Source organism: Actinia tenebrosa, unplaced genomic scaffold, assembly GCF_029948245.1.
Source record: "Actinia tenebrosa isolate PJP-AT-01 unplaced genomic scaffold, QUT_ActTen_1.0 PGA_scaffold12__29_contigs__length_12842862, whole genome shotgun sequence".
NCBI lineage: Eukaryota > Metazoa > Cnidaria > Anthozoa > Actiniaria > Actiniidae > Actinia > Actinia tenebrosa.
In genome coordinates this window covers 8,743,822-8,762,567 of record NW_028292572.1, presented here as the reverse complement: position 1 = coordinate 8,762,567, position 18,746 = coordinate 8,743,822, and the positions used below count along the sequence as shown (strand labels likewise).

Here is an 18,746-nt window from a genome sequence, read left to right as displayed (position 1 = left end):
GACCGATGGATGAGATCCAAGGGTCATACCTGTGTTTGTTCATGTAACACCTGTACATGTAAATGTCATGAATACCCCTCCTATTAAAGAACCGTTAACCTCAAACCAACGTCTTGACTACCTTTTTAAACACCTCCCCTAAGTAAGTGCTCGCGGTAGCTCAACGCGTAGAGCGTCGGACTATAGTTCCGAAGGTTGCAGGTTCGAACCCAGCTCGCGGGACCTTATACTTTTTCAAGGATGAAGGAAAACAAAAAGATAAAAACAGATCGCCTGCTACGTCACCCGGCCCCTCCCCACTTACGTCACCCGTTACGTCACCAGTTACGTCACCCGTTCCCGCCTCCCCATTGGGTGATCCATCACCCCATTCGTTTCCGTTTCCGGTGATTTGCTATAGCAACGGGAATACATGAATACCTAGTTCATGAATAAATTATCGTGACCCTATACATAGACATACATAACTACTATTGTTTTTGATTATTATTTTGAATATTCAAATGTGAAAGGGACCGAAAAACAAAGGAACAAGTTACCAAACTTTGGTAAAAGTATGTCAGCTTCTCTCTTTCCTTTATTTACTCTTTCCTTCTCTCCATCTATTCATTTTCCCTTCTCCCCTTCCGCGTTATTTTTTTTCTCATTAAATCTTTACGCGAAAATAGTGACTGGCCTACATCGAAATAAAACATCTACAACAAAAAGTCGTGAGACAAATGAAGAAGTATAATCTCTGATTTAGGTATGTCCACGATGAATATGATCCTTTCCATTTTACATCGAATACTTTGCTGTTACCTGCTTTAAACGCACTCTTAATACAAACTGAGGAAATAAACAACTTAAAAAATTAAGACTCAAAATTTAATCATTGTATATATTCTTGTTATTTTCATTTTTGATAAAAAAAAGTGCTACCCAAAAATAAAGAAAAAACAACAACATAGAACATCGAATTTCTTAAAATCAAAAATACTTTAATATTTTCTGATAGTTTTATAGAATTGCACTATAAATATATAGTTTCCCTCGTTTTCCTTTTTCCATTTGCATTTTATCAACTTATTTGTTTAATGTAACGGTCTTATTTTTAAGATACGATTCCAACATTCCCGGCCGATAATATTTCTATGTCGTATGTTATCTCTGATCAACCGTCCTAGATATATAGATTTCGTATTTGAAAGCAAGGTCCATTTCCATGTCTTTCTTTGTCGTTATCAGAGACAATGTTAATTGACAAAACGTCCAGTCTGTTATTAGATTTGTTCGTAACCGCTGACAAGCAAGCACTGACGTTGCAGGATTACTGCAAGCTTGTTTCTTTCTTTCTTTCTTTCTTTCTTTCTTTCTTTCTTTCTTTCTTTCTTTCTTTCTTTCTTTCTTTCTTTCTTTCTTTCTTTCTTTCTTTCTTTCTTTCTTTCTTTCTTTCTTTCTTTTTCTTTCTTTCTTTCTTTTTCTTTCTTTCTGCTTTCTTTTCCATTTCCTTCTTCTCCTTTTTTGCTTGTTTTATTTTCCTTCTTCATTTATTCATTTCTGTTCTTTTTCCATACGTTTCGTTCCCGGCTTTCATTCAGCTTCTTCTTCTTCTCGTTTCTTTTCTATTCTTCTATTCTTTTACTTATACTTTTTTTTCCTTGTCCTTCATAATCCCTTATCCTTTTTTACATTTTTCCCTTTCTACGTCTTTTCTTTTCTTATCTTTCCTTATTTACGTTTTTCTCTCCGTCCTTATCTCTCTCCCTTTTTCATTCTTTTTCTTTACCTTACTTTTCAGATCGGTTGTTAAAATTCATTGTCCTTTAATCCTTTCACACTAAACCTCTTTTCTTTTTTTAATATATATGTATAAGGACCCACACACAGGCAATATCCTCTGGGTTTTCCATCACTACTAAAATGCATGGTAATAGACTAAGCACGTGTTCCTGTGGCTAACGATCGAACGATCAAATCCCCAGATAAGGTTTATTTCCCATCGACAAATATTGTAGTTTTACTTAATACATAGCACTAAACTCCAAATTGACCCTAAAAACAGTTTTAGGGGTTGATTTTATCAGGATCTTAAAGGGATCAGACCACTAGCAGTGGTTTTTTTTATCAAAGAAACTTTACGACAGGCAGCGATAAGCAAACGGCATGTAAACTATTGGTGATCTGGAAGATACGATATCTTTCATTTCGGTAATTCTTGGTGAGCGCTTAGAGAAATATCACATCTTTTGTAAGATGCACTCGTTAGAAGCTTTCTTTGTTAATATTGTGTCTTGCATCCGAACGCCTTGTTTATCTATAGTGTAAGGTTGACAAGTATTTAGACGTTAAATATTACTGACGGGAAAGATAAAGACATAAACACGTACTAGCCACAGAATGCTGCTTTGCATTTTTTATATAAAAGAATTTTAACTCCTTTATGTTCTTTCACACTGTTTTGTTCTTCTAATTAAAAAAAATTACGCATTCTGAAGATGATTTTTTAAACAATAAGCTCGAACTAAAAGCCTGGGAGGATATATTATATATGTGTTCACTTTCCGAGTGATAGAAATATCATAAAGCTCCAAGCGCTAAATTAAACGATAAAAACGGTCACAGCTTTTAGCGATATATTGACATTTGGAGAGTTTTACTTCGTAGTTATCGCTGCTGCGGCCATTTCAATAATATTCAAATAAAAACAAAAAAGGGGCTGATCTCCTCTCGAAACAAAATTCGCAGGGAAAATAAACAATAGATTGAAAGAAAACACAAAACATCTGGCCTAACGAGTCAATGCGCATTCAATTTTGATGTGCGTACAGCTCCGTACTCTTTGATAGCAATATTAACTTATTTAGGTCGAGAAAAGGAAATGATCTTTAAATATCTGTCTGTTTCTTAGCAAAGCCAAGGTTATCTTTAAGCTAAGATACAAATATGCTTGCGCACTGATGGAGTTTTTGGCCGTCTCGTTCCAGTCGTTAGACTGATTCCGAGTGATTACCAACGTAAATAGAATAAGAAAAGAGGGTTGAAGTGGGCGGGAAAATACTGTTTTGTTTTTAAGACGTTTTTCAATTCTTTTACCCCGGAGCCAAGAAAAATTGTCTAGAGTTGACGCTTAATATTCTAATACTGTTCTTCCATTGGCGTCTAAGGACCTACTAGGACAAGGTGCATGTTTATTGGAGTTTTAATTGTATATTCCACAATACCATTAATTCTAACACAATTTAATACATCTCTCTATCAAATGCCTAAAGGCCAATGCACTTATCTTTCTTTAAGCTCTCATTGCAGTGCGTCTAAAGTTGTGGGAATTAGAGCATTAGGAAGAGCCCTCGATATTCTTCAAATCTCTCCAAATTTTATTATGTTTTGCTTCTAATTTTTTGAATTTTCACATTGGAATATTGCATTTTAGGATCACAATTATTATTAGGTAATTTAGAGGTAAATTGAGCGGTTACTTTTGAGTATGTTTCATGGATTATGAAGTAGTTGGAAAGTCAGGTTTTTGAGTGATATACTCTCAAGCAGGGAAACCCTTATTTAGCGAGAATTTAGATATCTTTACTTTTTCGTACATTAAAGCGAAATCTTTAAATCCTTCCGGTTTTTCTTGCAATTCATCAGTGGAAATAACACGACAAGACACTCTCTTCGTCTTTCTTTCTTTTTTATTTTTTATTTATTTTTCGTTGATTAGAACGACCTACGTTTTTTACTTTCTTTTCTTCTCAAAAGTAATTGAAGTACGATGTTGGGAGCGAATCTTTTTCTTGTATTATTCATGTGTTAATTGAATTTGGCGCTCGTGAAACTTCGGACTAAACTATGCCTTAACTGTTTCTATCAATAAATGCTCAACCAATACAGTATGAAGAAGTCAGAAACGAATTTTACTACACCCACACCCCTGTAATCAGATTATTATTATTATTGTAGTGTAGATTAGACTCACCAAGCAAATGTCTATTCAGCATGGCCATCGACTAATATTGCGATAAAGGACTATAGTGGTAGATATTCAAGCGTGCGTGCGTCAGAGCCCTTGGGCTTGTAAACGTATAGGGTGAGAATCCGGCTTTTTCTAAATTTCTACCTCATATACACAAGCAATATCTTAAGATAAATTCCCCACTGAAAGACCCTTATCCTTGAGGGGGAATTCAAATGAAACGTACGGTTTGTTGGTTTGTTGGTCTCAGTGAATTGTATGAGCGTTGGTTTGTGATGTTGGCATACATAGACGTACAGTAAGTCATCCAAAGACTATGAACAATAAGAATAAGTAAACAGGAGTGTGATTTCAGAGGAAAGTTTCTCTTAATTCGAATCTAATTCAAACTGAATGAGAACACAAATAGTGTAGTCTGGGTATACTTTTGAATTTTGATACACAATCATTGGACGCGTGAACACTCTTTTGTTTCTAACTCTAATTTTGTTGCGTTTTAAATATAGGTGTTATTGTTTAAGAGCATGTTTAAATCATTAATATTTCTATAGATAAAATAACAAATAAAATAACGAAATTTATTTTGCACGGTCTTTATTGAATGGATGTCTGTATCAAAGAAACGAGCAGAGGCTTATCAAACCTTTTTATCTGGGCAGCCACTATTGGTTAACATAAATAGTATTTAGATATTTTGGTGCTTCGTGCTTCAGACAGAATCAGCCAAACAAACAAACAAAACTGACAAAACGACAACACAACAAACAAAGAACAACAACAGAAAGAGAGAAAGAGAGAAAGAAAGAAAGAAAGAAAGAGAGAAAGAAAGAAAGAAAGAAAAAAAGAAAGAAAGAGAGAGAGAGAGAAAGAGAGAAAGAAAGACGAAAAGAATGAAGAAAGAAAAAAAAGAAAGAAAAGAATAACAATCCGCCTACAAAACGAACACACTTCCCCACTCCCCCCCCTCCCCCCCTAACCCTCCTCCCCCCCCCCTCCCTCCTCCCTCCCTCCTCCCCCCTCCCTCCCCCCTCCCCCCCCCTCCCTCCCTCCCCCCCCCTCCTCCTCCTTCCTCTCCATCCTTAATTTGGAGTGCAAAGAGGTAGGTTTTATCGTTTGAAGTTTATCTTGAAGATAAAAGAAGGTTAGAAAGCGGAGTGAATGCGGAAAGTAGACTTTTTTTGAGTTAGTGCGCAAGCACATCTATATTCGCAATTCCCCCATAATGCATTGCGCTTTTGGAAGTAACCAGGGAAAACCGCAAACATCATAAAAAAGCGAAGACTGATCAGAAGAATGCATTTTATGATATTTAAAGATGCACAAGAAACAACCACAAACAAACATGATGTATGTTTAAAAGTCTTTAGTACACCTTGAGTGTTTCTTGTAAAGGAGATCCTTTATATCCTTCTTTGTTTGCAGCACTATCCAGCTAAGCAGTGAATTTTGTTTCAGCCAATCACAGCGTGTTTTGCTCTTTTGCCGCCAGCCGTCATTCCCAATCTACTCTAACCCAACTTATGTATATTTTTCTGTTTCCTTTTGACTAAAATATAACTCACGTGCCTACGAGAAGCAGAAATATGGAAAGGAGTAATGAAAAACATTTTCATCCTACCGCCATGTTGGCTTCTTTCTTTCAAGCTCCAAAAATGCTAAGGCTGGTCATTTTGTCCACTCATGCTTTGCGCGCCGCGTTAAACCCTCAGCTGGATAACAGTTAACTAACTATTCAGCCATGATAAAATTGTATCATTAATATTAATATTTTTTCAGATGAAAGCAAAACAGTAAACATTGCATGCACATCTCGTGTTCACACGATAAAACGTAGCCTCCTTTGCAGCCGTTCTTAGGGTCGTCACGCAACGTTTCCCTCCCCAAGAACCTAAGAACGGCTGCAAAGGAGGCTAGATAAAATGCGGTACCTATATAGAGGATATTACATAGGCGCGCGGAGATACGAATTTTATCTTCGAGTGTTGAAAAGATCTCTCACGAGTGAGCTTAGCGAACGCGTTACGCGAACGAGTGAGAGATTTTCGACACGAGAAGATAAAATTCCTATCTCCAAGCGGCCATGTGATATTTTGTTTATTATATAATTATCAATGAAGTATGTTTTGGCTTTTTCAGGCAATTCTTTCCGTGTATTTTTGAATAGCCATCGCAATGGTGTTATTTTCACGCGTGAAAATAACATGTTATTTTCACGTGTGAAGATATCAATTTTTCGAAATAGAGAAAAATAGATATTTCATTGGTAATTATATAATAAAAAGATATAATAACCGACTGATTCGGTTTCTGCCGAATATAGATGTGTGCAAGGTTGCAGAGTATTAAAGTTGTGCGTGCGCAAGTAAAGCAACACACCAATGCAGACCTTATTTGAATAGATTGAATACGCTTCAGGCTCAGCCTCTATAACTTTTCATGTCTTGAATCTAGCTATTAATTAGATAAAGAAAGTTTACTAATTTATGATCCAGGCTAAGTGTAGAGTGTAACTGATAATCACGAAAAACTATGCCATGCACGTGTAACGTTGAACATCATTCTCTACATGTTAGAGCCCTATGAGGTACAATACAATACTGTTCTGTACCTAGTATATACACTTATTTCAATAGTTAGTCACCTGAAAAGCTACAAAGCTGAGACCGACAAGGATTATGGGTAGATACATTTTACATGTTTCAACCGCTTAACAACTGTTGATGGACTTGAGATCTTCTACCAGTTACAAGTTAACCTCCTCTGAGCATCCTCAACTGCTGCAGTTTGTGTCAAAAGCTTTACTTGTTGGATATAAAACATTTCCCATGATTCTCAGCGATCACAGCTTTCTAGGTTTTTGGTGACTAACTTTATTGAAATAAGTATATATAAGCCGTAGCTAGAGATAAAGATCTTAAGAAGGGGGATATTAGGACGTGGTATAAGTACCCAAAAAATTGGGGTTTTGGGTGTCTAAGCGTTTAAAATACTATTCAGACTGCTACTCAGGAGAATTCTGATAATGTTTTGCACTCTGGCTTGTTGCCTTCATATATACCATGTAATACTTCAGTCACACCATTCATAAAAGTTTCTATTTTGGTTCGACGACTTCCTTTGCACCTGGGCTATCTAATTATTCGTAGAACATAAGAACACTTAAGACTAATCATTCTGGATTGATTACTGGTGGTAATGAACTAGGGGTAATTAAGAAACAGTTTTCTCTTTTGGTCAATAAATAAATTTAGATTTTAGCCCTTTTTCCCCCAGGCTAAGTGTAAAGTGTAACTGATAATCACGAAAAACTATGCCATGCACGTGTAACGTTGAACATCATTCTCTACATTTCATTGCCTTATGAGGTACAGTACAATACTGTTCTGTACCTAGTATATATCAGACGTAGCTAGAGATAAAGATCTTAAAAAGGGAAAAGAAACAGTTTTCTCTTTGGTCAGTGAATAAAATTAGATTTTAGCCTCCCCCCCCCCCCCCCCCCCCCCCTGAATATATCTATTAAGTCCCTGGTGGATTTCTAATAAATTATCAATGGAATGCATTATTGCTAAACATTATTAACAAAAGGAAACAACAAGATGTATGTTATCAGTGATCTGATATGGCGTAGGCGTGGTTCGGTGGGTGAGACGAGGGGTACGCAAAAGGCCTGACTAATAAATAAGGAACTATTAATAACTGGCTAATAATTATCACTTATGTGTTGGAACTAAATGTCGGAAGTAAATGACTCACTAAATGACTCACTAAATAGTATGTGAAATATTCCTTAAGATTGACATTTAAGTGTAAACATCTGTCTTGATATATAAATGTTCATCATATATCAGTATAAGAAATACATTGACTGTGGTTTTTACTATTTTTCTCGCATTTTTACAATGACGCACGCGATACGTTAGTTGGTTTTCCGGCTGATTTGAGAACATAACCGGAAGTAGTCATTTCCAAGGAGAAAAAAACCGCTGTTCTCGTTAATCGCGGACTCACCTGTGGATTCATTGTTTCGAAACCTTTACGATAGTTTGCGACGAAAATATGATAACTAAAACAATGATAACTAAAACGATGCATATTAACTTTGACATTGCGAGCTTGAAATATTTTAAGAACCTTTGGTAAAAGACATGTGTGTTCTTGACTCAAAAAAATCTGGTCGCATCTCAAAACTGGTTGCATTCATTAATGTTGCAATGTACTTAACAATACACTTGAATTACCTTAAATCTTCCCATTGGACTTGACTAAACTCTTGTCTTTGTTTCTTCATTCTTTAGTCATTTTCAACAGAAAAAGCTGCAAAATCAAAAGATGAACTCATCTTCATCTTTCCATACTCAGCATTTTATTGCACAAGCTACCGTTTGGTTCATTCCTAACCCGTACAAAGTATCAAAATGATCAGAGTAATTTCGCTAGAAATTGGATAATAAAATCGACTAACGACTCTAGTGAGTCTGACATCATAACCACTCTGGTGATCTGAAAACAATCCTGGCCACTAGGGAATCTGACCAACGCTGATTCTAGTGATATATATTATCGTATGAAACATTAGCCCCATTTTTTGAGTTATTGCAAAGCAAAACCTCTTGTTTCGTTGTTTGCAATCTTACAACAGTTAACTAATAAAGCCATGATGAAAACGTATTGTGAATATTTGATTTTTTATATTTAGATAAAAGCAAAATCGTAAATATTGCATGTATATAATTCTGTCGTTAAAGGATACAGTTGTATAAATATAAGTATACTTGATATACCCTTGCTAAAGTTTTAGATATTACTTTTACATAATCATTAATGAGCGTGTCTGCTCTCTTTACCTGTGCGTTGAGGTTCCATGATGTGCGCAGGTACATCATTCGTGACTCCTCCTTCCTTGAAGCTGAAATACAAACATAAAAATAAAGTAAAGCAAGCAAGAAAGAAAACTGAAAATGGTATTTAATAATGATGACGTCATTAATGACGTGTATGTAAGCGCAAAGCCCTTATATACCTAGTTAGCTTAACCCTGCAAATTGCCAGGGATAGTTTTTGTTCCTTTTACGGGCATTGGGGGAGGGGTTGGGGGAAGAGGGTGGGATTTAATATGACATTTAGGAGGAAGGGGGGGGGGGGGGGGGCGCACCTCAAAAATAATTAGCTAAATAGATAATTTATTTATAAAAAATTATCCTGTTTTAGTAGTGGACCCCCTCCTCCCCCCTCTTCCTTCCCCTCACCCTTCCCCAATGCCGGTAAAAAATGAACGGTCTCTAAGCTAGGGACGCTTAAAGCCCTAGCACTGACAAGCCTCAATCTAGCTTCCTATTTATCGCCTCTAGTTTATAAACAAGGACGTTAAAAATTACACACCAAAACTAGTCAAGTAGATTAATCTTAATTCTATTTTTGTATTTTACTGAAGTCGAAACAGAAGGCCACAGGTTTTTTAGTTGTTTTTTTTCCCCCCAACTGACCGGAAAGGAATAACTCTCTCTCACACACATAACACTTGCACACACAGAAATTGAACTCTCTCTCTCTCTCCCACCGGCCTACTTGAACTGATTACCTTCCGCCTGGGATAATCATGTCCTCGACATTTAACTCATCACTAACTTAACATGATTTCCCTCAATGCAAAGGTTCTCAAAGGCATTTTATGCTAATCCAAAGTAGCTAGAAAATGTACATTTTACATCAGTGCTCGCATCCAGGAGTCATAGGTTCAATAAAAAGATTTTTTTGATGACAGATTGATTTATATGCAACCTTCTAGTTCCTCCTAACAATTCCGTTTTAATGCTCCAACTCTTACTACTCTAACTATAATAAGTACGTATTGCTTGCATAAAATGTTGAACCAACACATTTCTCGTTTCCTCCCATGTTGCATGTATCGATATAATAATAATAATAATAATAATAATAATAATAATAACAATAATAATAATAATAATAATAATAGTTTCTTATATAGCGCATTTCAAATATTTCAATGCGCTTTGCATTAATTCTTTGCAGATTTCAATCAAAAATGTCACTGTCGAAAATTCATACTTGGAAATTAACATTTGTCCTTTTTGAAATGAGTTATTCTTTTTAGATATAAGGACTTCATTTAAACTAGCCCTAGGCTACTGACTAGACGTTCCTGTTAATGATATGGGAATGAATAAAATAAAAACAGATAGATAAATGGCATACCAGAGATAAATAAAAGGCATACCAGAGGTCTTAAAAAGGTAAAAGATTTCATGTGAACATGGATTATGTTCATAAGGAAATCAGGAGGAGGTCATAGAAAAATCTCACGACCTTGTCAACCTGAAAAAGTGCCCTTATATTCAAAAAGGTACGAAATTTCGTCTTATATTCATAAGGATGTAAGGACCCTTAGAAAAATCGACAAAAATCCTTGCCAACCTTCCACCAATAGGTGAGTTCCTATTCAACCCAGGTAATGGCGATGAGAATCTTTGACTCCCCACATCGCTCTTTAAAAATATTCTCTAATTCATATTAGTCGGGTTAATTAGATTAAAAAGTTACTGAAGTTTATACTTGACTTCAGCTGTGACTTTCATCGATAATTAGTCAAGTGGAAATTTTAAACTAGATTGTTTCCAATAACAAAATTGCTGGGAAATTTGAGATTTTTTTTTCTCCTGTTCTTCCCTTTCTTTCATTCTACGAATTGAGTGGTCGGAAAAAGTGCTGCTCCAAAACCACTGCTGCCTTTATCTAGAAGCATCTCAAGATACATAGTTGAATAACACCAAACTTTTATCGCAATTGAACTATGACAAGAGCTTTTATAGTCTCATAGAAGCCTAATTCACTGCTCTTTGAGTCGTGAACAAACCTGTTCAAAAGGACTCGTACGAACGCTAAACAAATAAACGGCTGAATTACGATCGGACATTGTCCTGAGAAAACAAATCGGTAAAGATCTCTGCAAAGAAATCGAGTCAGCTTGAGTTAATTTTTGCCCTTCAGGAGCGGAAAGCGGCTTCTGTGAAAGATACAAGAGACAATGGACAATTATCTCACCGCTTAATAGCCGAGGGCAACCAACACTTGAGATAATGTAAACAGGTTTTAATAAGCACGGGCTAATTGTTGCAAAAGGTCATTGAAGATGACCTGCAAGCCACGATTAATAGATCCAATTGATTGATGTCAATTTATACCTATTTATTACACGCCGGTTCAATTGGCATTACTTAAATAGCATTCACAGCCACTGTCGGGGTCGTTATTGCGTTTATTTATTTTGGGGACTCCCTCCAGGTTCAATGAGTTTGTTTGTATTATATACCGACATTGTGATCTCGTGTGGCCTGACTGCTACTACGCATACCATCTATCCCAAATCGACTAAATCCACCCTGATTCCGCTCTGTTGTTTGACCCTTCCCATCAAGTAATGTAGTAACAGCTATTGGCCTCGGCAACATTAGGCTAAGCTTGTTGGTTATTACCTAAGCCGTGCCAATTGTACCTCATCATTTGATTGGATTCTCATGCGGTGTCCAGTCATCCAAGCGTGCGCTCTTTCAAGATATTAAAAGCGAATATATACATTCTAAACAATCGAGACGACTCATCAGGGATTAACCTTTTCTATAGCTGATGGGTGCACAGCTTTGCACTAAGTACCACTTATTGTCATTTACTCGCACTATGAAACACACCAATGTATGTATTACAATATAAACATTTGGCTAAAAGAGCCGGACACCACGCTTCAGCGATAGCTCGATTACTCTTAGTTTTGCGATCTATTCTTTTTAGTGTTTTCTTTTTTATTCTTAATCCTTAAATCGATGAGTTATTTCGGGACCAGCCAGCGACACGTTGCTAACAAGTTAGCACAGGTGTCAAGGATATTTGGAGTGTGTGATTGAATGAAAATTCCATCCGTTGGACAACAGAGATAATATGCTCTTGCCCAATCAAAATCCTTAAAGCAAAGCCAATAGAATCCAATGGGATACTGCAAAGATAAAACCCTAGTACTAGAACCTTCGTCAGGCACGGGATCCCTAGTGACGAAGACATTCTTGAAACAAAATCTCACGAAATTTCGTTCTATTTTTTTTAACAAACGTGTTAGCTTTGTAACACCTTAAGTCAATGCCTACTAAAACGGAGAACCAGATTCTCGTATGTATCGTTTTGTTAAGGTGTAGTATTCAATCATTTCATTGAGAATCAAAGAGAAGACTTCAAGTCTCCTCAGCCAGTACCCCCAACCAGGTCTATTTAGACGTACTACCAAACTTCAAGGGCGACCACCTTTGTTCTGCCCAAAACAAAACAGTCTTTACGGCGTTTGCTTACAATAAAAATCGTCTTAGCCCATTTTAATTATTTCAAGCTATTGTGTGTTTTTTCATTAGGTTTATTTACTTAGCATGCGAACTCCTCATTTAATTAAATTGTTTGTTTGCTAGCAATAACAGAATCTTTTGTTCTTTCTATAAGTCAATACAAAATTTTATTACGTGTATCAAGTAAATCAGTAATACAGGGACGATGGAGTATCGCCGCCATCTTTATCTCGTATAATGGCATCCCCAGATGAAGAGCAGTGGGAGGACAGAAGTTACATCAAGGGCAAAGACTGAAGGTGACTTGACGACCACGGTTATGAGCCAAGCAAACGACACACTTGGCATCCTTTATTGTCATAACAACCGGCGTATATATGACAGTTAATTAAATACTGAACTAATTAGAAAACGGTGACCCTTTGTTGGGTCATTTAACGATGAATTTTCCATTGTTGGTTGGGACGTAGCAGCTCAAGCGACAAGAGTTTGTTTTCTGGGATCGTTGATTTCTTGCCGTTAAAATTAGAACTTGGCCACTGCTAACATCTATCTACTGATGTTATATTTGTACAAGGGTTTGTACTTCATCTTCTTTTAGAAATCTCAATATATCTTAAAGAGGACACATTGTTGCCCCTGGTTTTTCACAAAGGTTATCATTTTTTTCCAGCGTGAATATATAAAATATTGTTTTCAGAATCAAAAACGTTATGTAAAAAATAATGATGTCACCAAAAACTTGAACAGTTAACTGCAAAGCAGAAGATTTACGTGTCTTAGTGACATCAAGAAAAGAATGAGACTTATCTTTGCCTTGGTGCTTACAGCACATTCATTAGCATCGTTAGTACTGTTCTTTGATTGCACCGAATACCGTGAGCAAGAGCCGCTCTCTGATAAGAACCACAGTATTCATGATGCACTGTATTGGTAAGCAAAGCCACAGCTATCTCTCTCGAAGCACATTTGGCCTCACATGTATTTCTAATTAGGCGAAAATCTATATCTTTGTCGGCTGATTTTAATACTCCACAGTCCGCCACTCTGCGGGAAGCACCTTGAGACTATTCCTGTCTGCATTTAACCCCATAATTCCCAAAGAGTTACCGCAAGTGAATCTACAGTTGTCACAGGCCTCAAGGACTGAAGAATAAAAGAAAATTTCTTAAAGGAATAAAATTTGAACATAGCTTCAAACGTCGCTTAGAACTTGAACCTTCAAAAAGAGCAGAGGAAAATGCTGGATCAACCTGTAAAGTGGATGAAACAGTCTGTTGGCATGCTACACGGGACACAGTGGTCAAATCATAACTCAATTACAATAATTACTATTATTAACTTCTGCGCTCATATATGACCCTACTTGGAACAACCATTTTAACATCTAGAATGAATTATAATCTTTGCCTTTTTACGATCTAAAGCCATTATGAGGGAAAGAAATATTCAATATCGAAGGTGCGCAAATAATTGCAAATAAATATCAAAACTACTGGAGAAATAATCCCAGTCAAAACGAAGATATGATTTTGATATTTCTTCCGTTTGGAATGTATTGTTTCCGCAATAATCAATTTAACTAATTTATTTATTTTAAAAACCAAAGTCAAAAGAGGATATTATGAAATTCTTGTTTGTACTCTCATTAACTTTCATTAAGCTTAATAACAATTTGATATACCAATATTCCCTTTGGCGTTGAAACGATACTTTGATTTAACCGAAAATATCGATGATGGTGCACTTCGAAATAACTGAATCCGTTTGGGAGTCAGTTTTAGTCAGTCTTTGCTTATAAAAGACTTGGATTTAGCAAACGAAAAAAAGCTCTTTCCAAGCTAACATGTGCTTCTGTGAATGGTATCGAGAGGGGGCGGAAAACTCGTAGCCGGAAAAAATGTTTTATATTTTGTCCAAGAATTCGAAAACCAAAGCGGCATTTTGTTTCTAAGTTTGAAGATTATCCGGTCGGAAGTTAGCGTCAGATGACTCCGCCAGTGATCTCATGCCGGCAACGAAGAAACTGATGGATATATCTGGCAAGCAGCACCACTTGCATCTAAACTGACACAGCACGCTAGGCTATACTATATATACTCAATAACTCCATACCAGTGGTATGAAGTTTTGGTTATTGGATTTAGAGACTACATTTATTTGAATTAAGTCAGTTATACTCAGTTACAGCGCTTACATGTGGACCGGCAGTGATTTCCTAAGCAACAAATTAAACAAGCTTGAACTGCAGCAAAGTTTCTAAAAAAAACATAACGGAAGCTTTTTTCCTTATTGACTTGCTTGTATCCTCACTACTGTGGTTTTCAGCCAATTAAATTACTGAAACCGCTCTACAGTTTTGTAGTCAAGTGTGTAATTCAATGACAAGGGTTTTTATACGTGGTTATTGAGGTCAATACACTATCCACAATATTTGCTAAACAACTAGTTTATAGACATAAGCCGGGTTAATTGGAATGTGCGTGTCTTGAAAGGTTCGCGGACGTCGCTCTGTGATTCTCCGCAGCGCAGATATCAAAAACATGATCATTAACCCAAACTATCGTTAATTTGCCGAACGGCTGCGACTATAATTTCAGTTGCTGAGCTTAAATATCTAAGTTTCGTCACGAAAATCCTCGGGAAGATAAGTTGGAAAATGCCTCGGTATTGGTGCTGTACATCAACAATGTATCATTCAACAAAGTATCAAGAGCTTTTCTTTCATTAATGAATGGAAAGAACATATAAATCTGATTTACTCGTCTAAGTTTAATTTAAAAAATACCTAATAATGTAAGAAAGACGTGATCCATGAACAAGTCCTACGAGAGATCACCTAATCTTAGGTTTTTGTAAATGAATCAAAATGACACATGTAAATTGAATACCCTTTTACTTTCGAAGTCCTCATCCTTGCCTTAACAGTCTGAAGCAAAGACAACCACAATACGCCTGAAGCTATAAGGGCCTTAACGATCCGAGATCACATATCTAAAGTTTTCAGTACAAGGCTTTGAGCACGATTCGTGGTTGACCATGATGTTGTTTGGTTGTGAGCCGCACCTTTGTTTCAGCAAGCTTTTCAATGATTCAACGCTACCAGCTTTATTAGCCTTTATCTGTTCATCGGACCAAAGAAAGAACAAATTTGTTCACTTTCGTTTAGAGCTACATCAGTTGACCATAGTATCCGCTCATTGTTTTCTTATTTTAACGATATATGTCAGCTATGATGCTTGTTTTTTACAATGACATATCACTCATGAACTAGCCATCCATTTCAGTTTCAGTTACAAAATGCTTCCAATCTTTTTCACTGTAGCGTCTTTCCATGTATCTGTATGAGAAGAGCATTGTCCGACAAATGAAACAATTTTGCCCGAACCTAAGCAAAGGCAAAATGAAAAATGCTTCTTCACTTCAACTATATGCTGTGTTCCATTATTGTGAAACCAGGATCACTCCTGCTTCGTCCTCCCTGCACATTAAAGCAACTCCATTTGCGGCAGTAGACTTAACCACAAATAAATCAGAAAAAGAATGATTCAGTAAGTTTATCGTTATCTACCATTAAAGTAGTTAAAGTTAAAGTTAACCGTCCTCTCAGAATTTACCACAGACAATTTTTCCACAAGACTCTTGAGAAAGCAGTACCGCAGTCACCACGAGTCACACATCGGCAACATGTGTCCATGCACGCGCTTGGAGGTACCCTGCAACGATTGGACTATGTTCACGACCCGTAACCTAATTTATAAATTTATTAGTAAAAAAAACTACAAATTATATTATCTGGTGGGTGCATTGATGCCCCCAGCAAGTTAAGTACCGAGTTCACCATAAGGCTCCCATCATACAAACAGGTTGTTTAGTTCAATGATCGTGAGGAACGAAATTGATTTTCCTCGACCGATATTAATTGAGAACAGGTTTTAGATTTTCGTGTGAATGAGATCGTAAATGCTACCCTATATTAGAACTCATTACCTGAAAATCCGCCACATCCCTGTTTTATGATGAGTTATAAATTGGCTCTGTACAAACTAGTTCATTACGCTAAATGCTTCCCTTAAAACTGGGTCAAACATGAACTAATCGTTTCACACAGCGTTCACGAGAGACATTCCTTCGTCTATACTTTTGAGTCATTCTAGCATTGGCTAGATCAGTTCGTGAGTACTTTTTAGATCTATAGATTTCTCACGTCTCTAATTCTCCTGGGAATGGCTTTCTTAGTTGTCAGTACACTTCTTCACGTGAAAAAAGGTAAAGAAATCATGTTAAACTTGGAATGCTTTGAAAGATTATTTATGTACAGGCAGGTCGATATCAGGTCAGCTAACTAGTTAAACCTGCAGGAGTGAAAAATTTTGTAAAGTGAGTTAGAAAAAAATCTTCTTGTAGCTATTGGTGTTCTTTATTGTATGCATTTACTTTCACAAAATCAGTAAGTAATATGATTGAACAATTGGTTCTGTCAAAAAGCTTACAAGCCATAAATCTGGATCATGACTGATGAAAGCATGCAGAGGTTCAAAACATTAACTCAAATCCAGCTATATTTTCAGTTTACTAGTTTTCGTATTTAGTCTGAAATACTTATGGACTTTCTTGAAGCCATCCCTGCTTACAGGAGCGTTTTCACTGATAACAGAATACTTGAACGACCAAAATAAATGATCTAGACAAGAATTCCTGAGTCCAAACTATTTGGCAACACAAGTGTTCATGTCTGTACACGACATTAGTCTATCAATCTTAAGTCATGTGCCAAGCATTATTTCACCAAGCATATTTGGAAAAAAACTTATAAAAAACTTATGGGGAATTTAGAAATGCTTGTAAGATCCAAGATTGAATCAGATTTGTTCAGGATAGTCTAAATCAATTCTTTGAAGATATTTGGTAATCTGCTAAATATCTAAATTCCTTTACTTTTTTGACGCCAAAGGAGTTAATCATTTTGTCGGAACAAACCATGCAGAATGAATGTTTTTCTGAATGCACCTTTGGGAATTATTTGATCACTGATTAAAACTAAAGAGATAGAGTAATCCTCAATCAAATAGAAATAAGAGATGCCACACTGACAAGAAACTATAGGAATTAATTTAAAGATATTTGAAGCATCTTTCATAAAAAATTGATACAGTTATTGAATAAAAAAAAAATTAATAAGATTTTCATTAGATTTTTCTAACAAAAATCGCATAGAAAAAACGTTAAGGAACTTTATCGAAGTAAAAAACAGTTCTTGTCTTTTAGTGGTGTTATGAGATACAATTTAATTAGATCGTGTTGCAATACTATCAAATGTTAGGACAGTTTCCGTATTTTCTTCTAAGCATTATCCTGTAAAGCTATCTAAAATTAGTAGGAACTGTTCAAAATCGAAAACGAAATGAAAAAAAAACGTCCAGAGATATAAGTTTGAGAAGAAGAACTGCTTTATTTTAGTGTGACGATCAGTTTTGTCATGACCGTTTGTAATGGGTATTTTCGTGGAAAATTCTCATTACCAAATTGCATGACGTGTTTGCTCAATTTTCATTAAAAGAAATCTATTCACAATTTATATGCAGTGTAAAAATGCTATTTCAAAGTAAAATAAATTAAACTTATCTTGATTTTAACAGACGAGAGTGTTTAGGAAGAGTTTCCCCTTCCAACTGAGCAAGCTTTTCCTCATCAATTATGTTATGGAAGATAATTCATCAAAAAGACATAACTTATCGCAAATTACTCTTTGCTAATCAAAAACAAGCCAAAGAATTCACAGTGCAGTAAAAGAGGACCGACACAGGATACGTTATATAAACCATGACTTAAAGCAAACCACATTATTTGCTGCTAATAATGGGTTTCTTAAACACCGAGGTTAAAGCTAGTATTTCTCTAATAGGTTTCCCTGTGAGAAGTTCCGTTGAGTTTTTCAATCCCTAATTCTCCGTCATTAAGGCACGAAGGAGAAAACAATCTCCTTGTAGTAGCCAGGAAACGAGGTTGTGTTTAGATGTTAATTTAAACGAAGGCGCTATAAAAGAAGTGGTTAGCTATGGGGGTCTACTGGAGGCGTGCTGCGTTCCCTCCACGATCATCAGTTACGGCTTTTATCGCAAGGCATTTCGCCATCAATTAAAAACTCAAACAGATCTCAGGCTACATGTTCATAGGCTAATTCTGATACACATGATTAGCTCAACTTATGTTAAGTAAAACACGCCGAGGAAAGAAACCATGTCTGGGTAATGCCGCAGAATATTACGGTTCGACCGAACCCAGCTAATGATCATCATTCCATACACATTGTCTTCTTTTTAGCAATAAAACAAAATATTTGTCTATCTTATTTCTCATAATTACCAATCCTAAATAACTTGTAAATCGATAAAAAATGAAAAGAAAATTTCCAGTCTTGTCTGTGTGTTATAGTAAAACACCTTTCCCCA

At 36.2% G+C, this 18,746-nt stretch overlaps 1 long non-coding RNA gene across 1 annotated transcript; it reads right to left on the bottom strand.

Moving 5' to 3' along the window:
- Nucleotides 1-15,048: 15,048 nt before the first annotated feature.
- LOC116295296 (uncharacterized) lies at nt 15,049-16,010 on the bottom strand. The gene is made up of 2 exons (XR_004197031.2): nt 15,912-16,010; nt 15,049-15,810 (listed from the first exon to the last, which is right to left on the bottom strand). It is a non-coding gene; the product is annotated as an uncharacterized LOC116295296 (long non-coding RNA).
- Nucleotides 16,011-18,746: the final 2,736 nt, after the last annotated feature.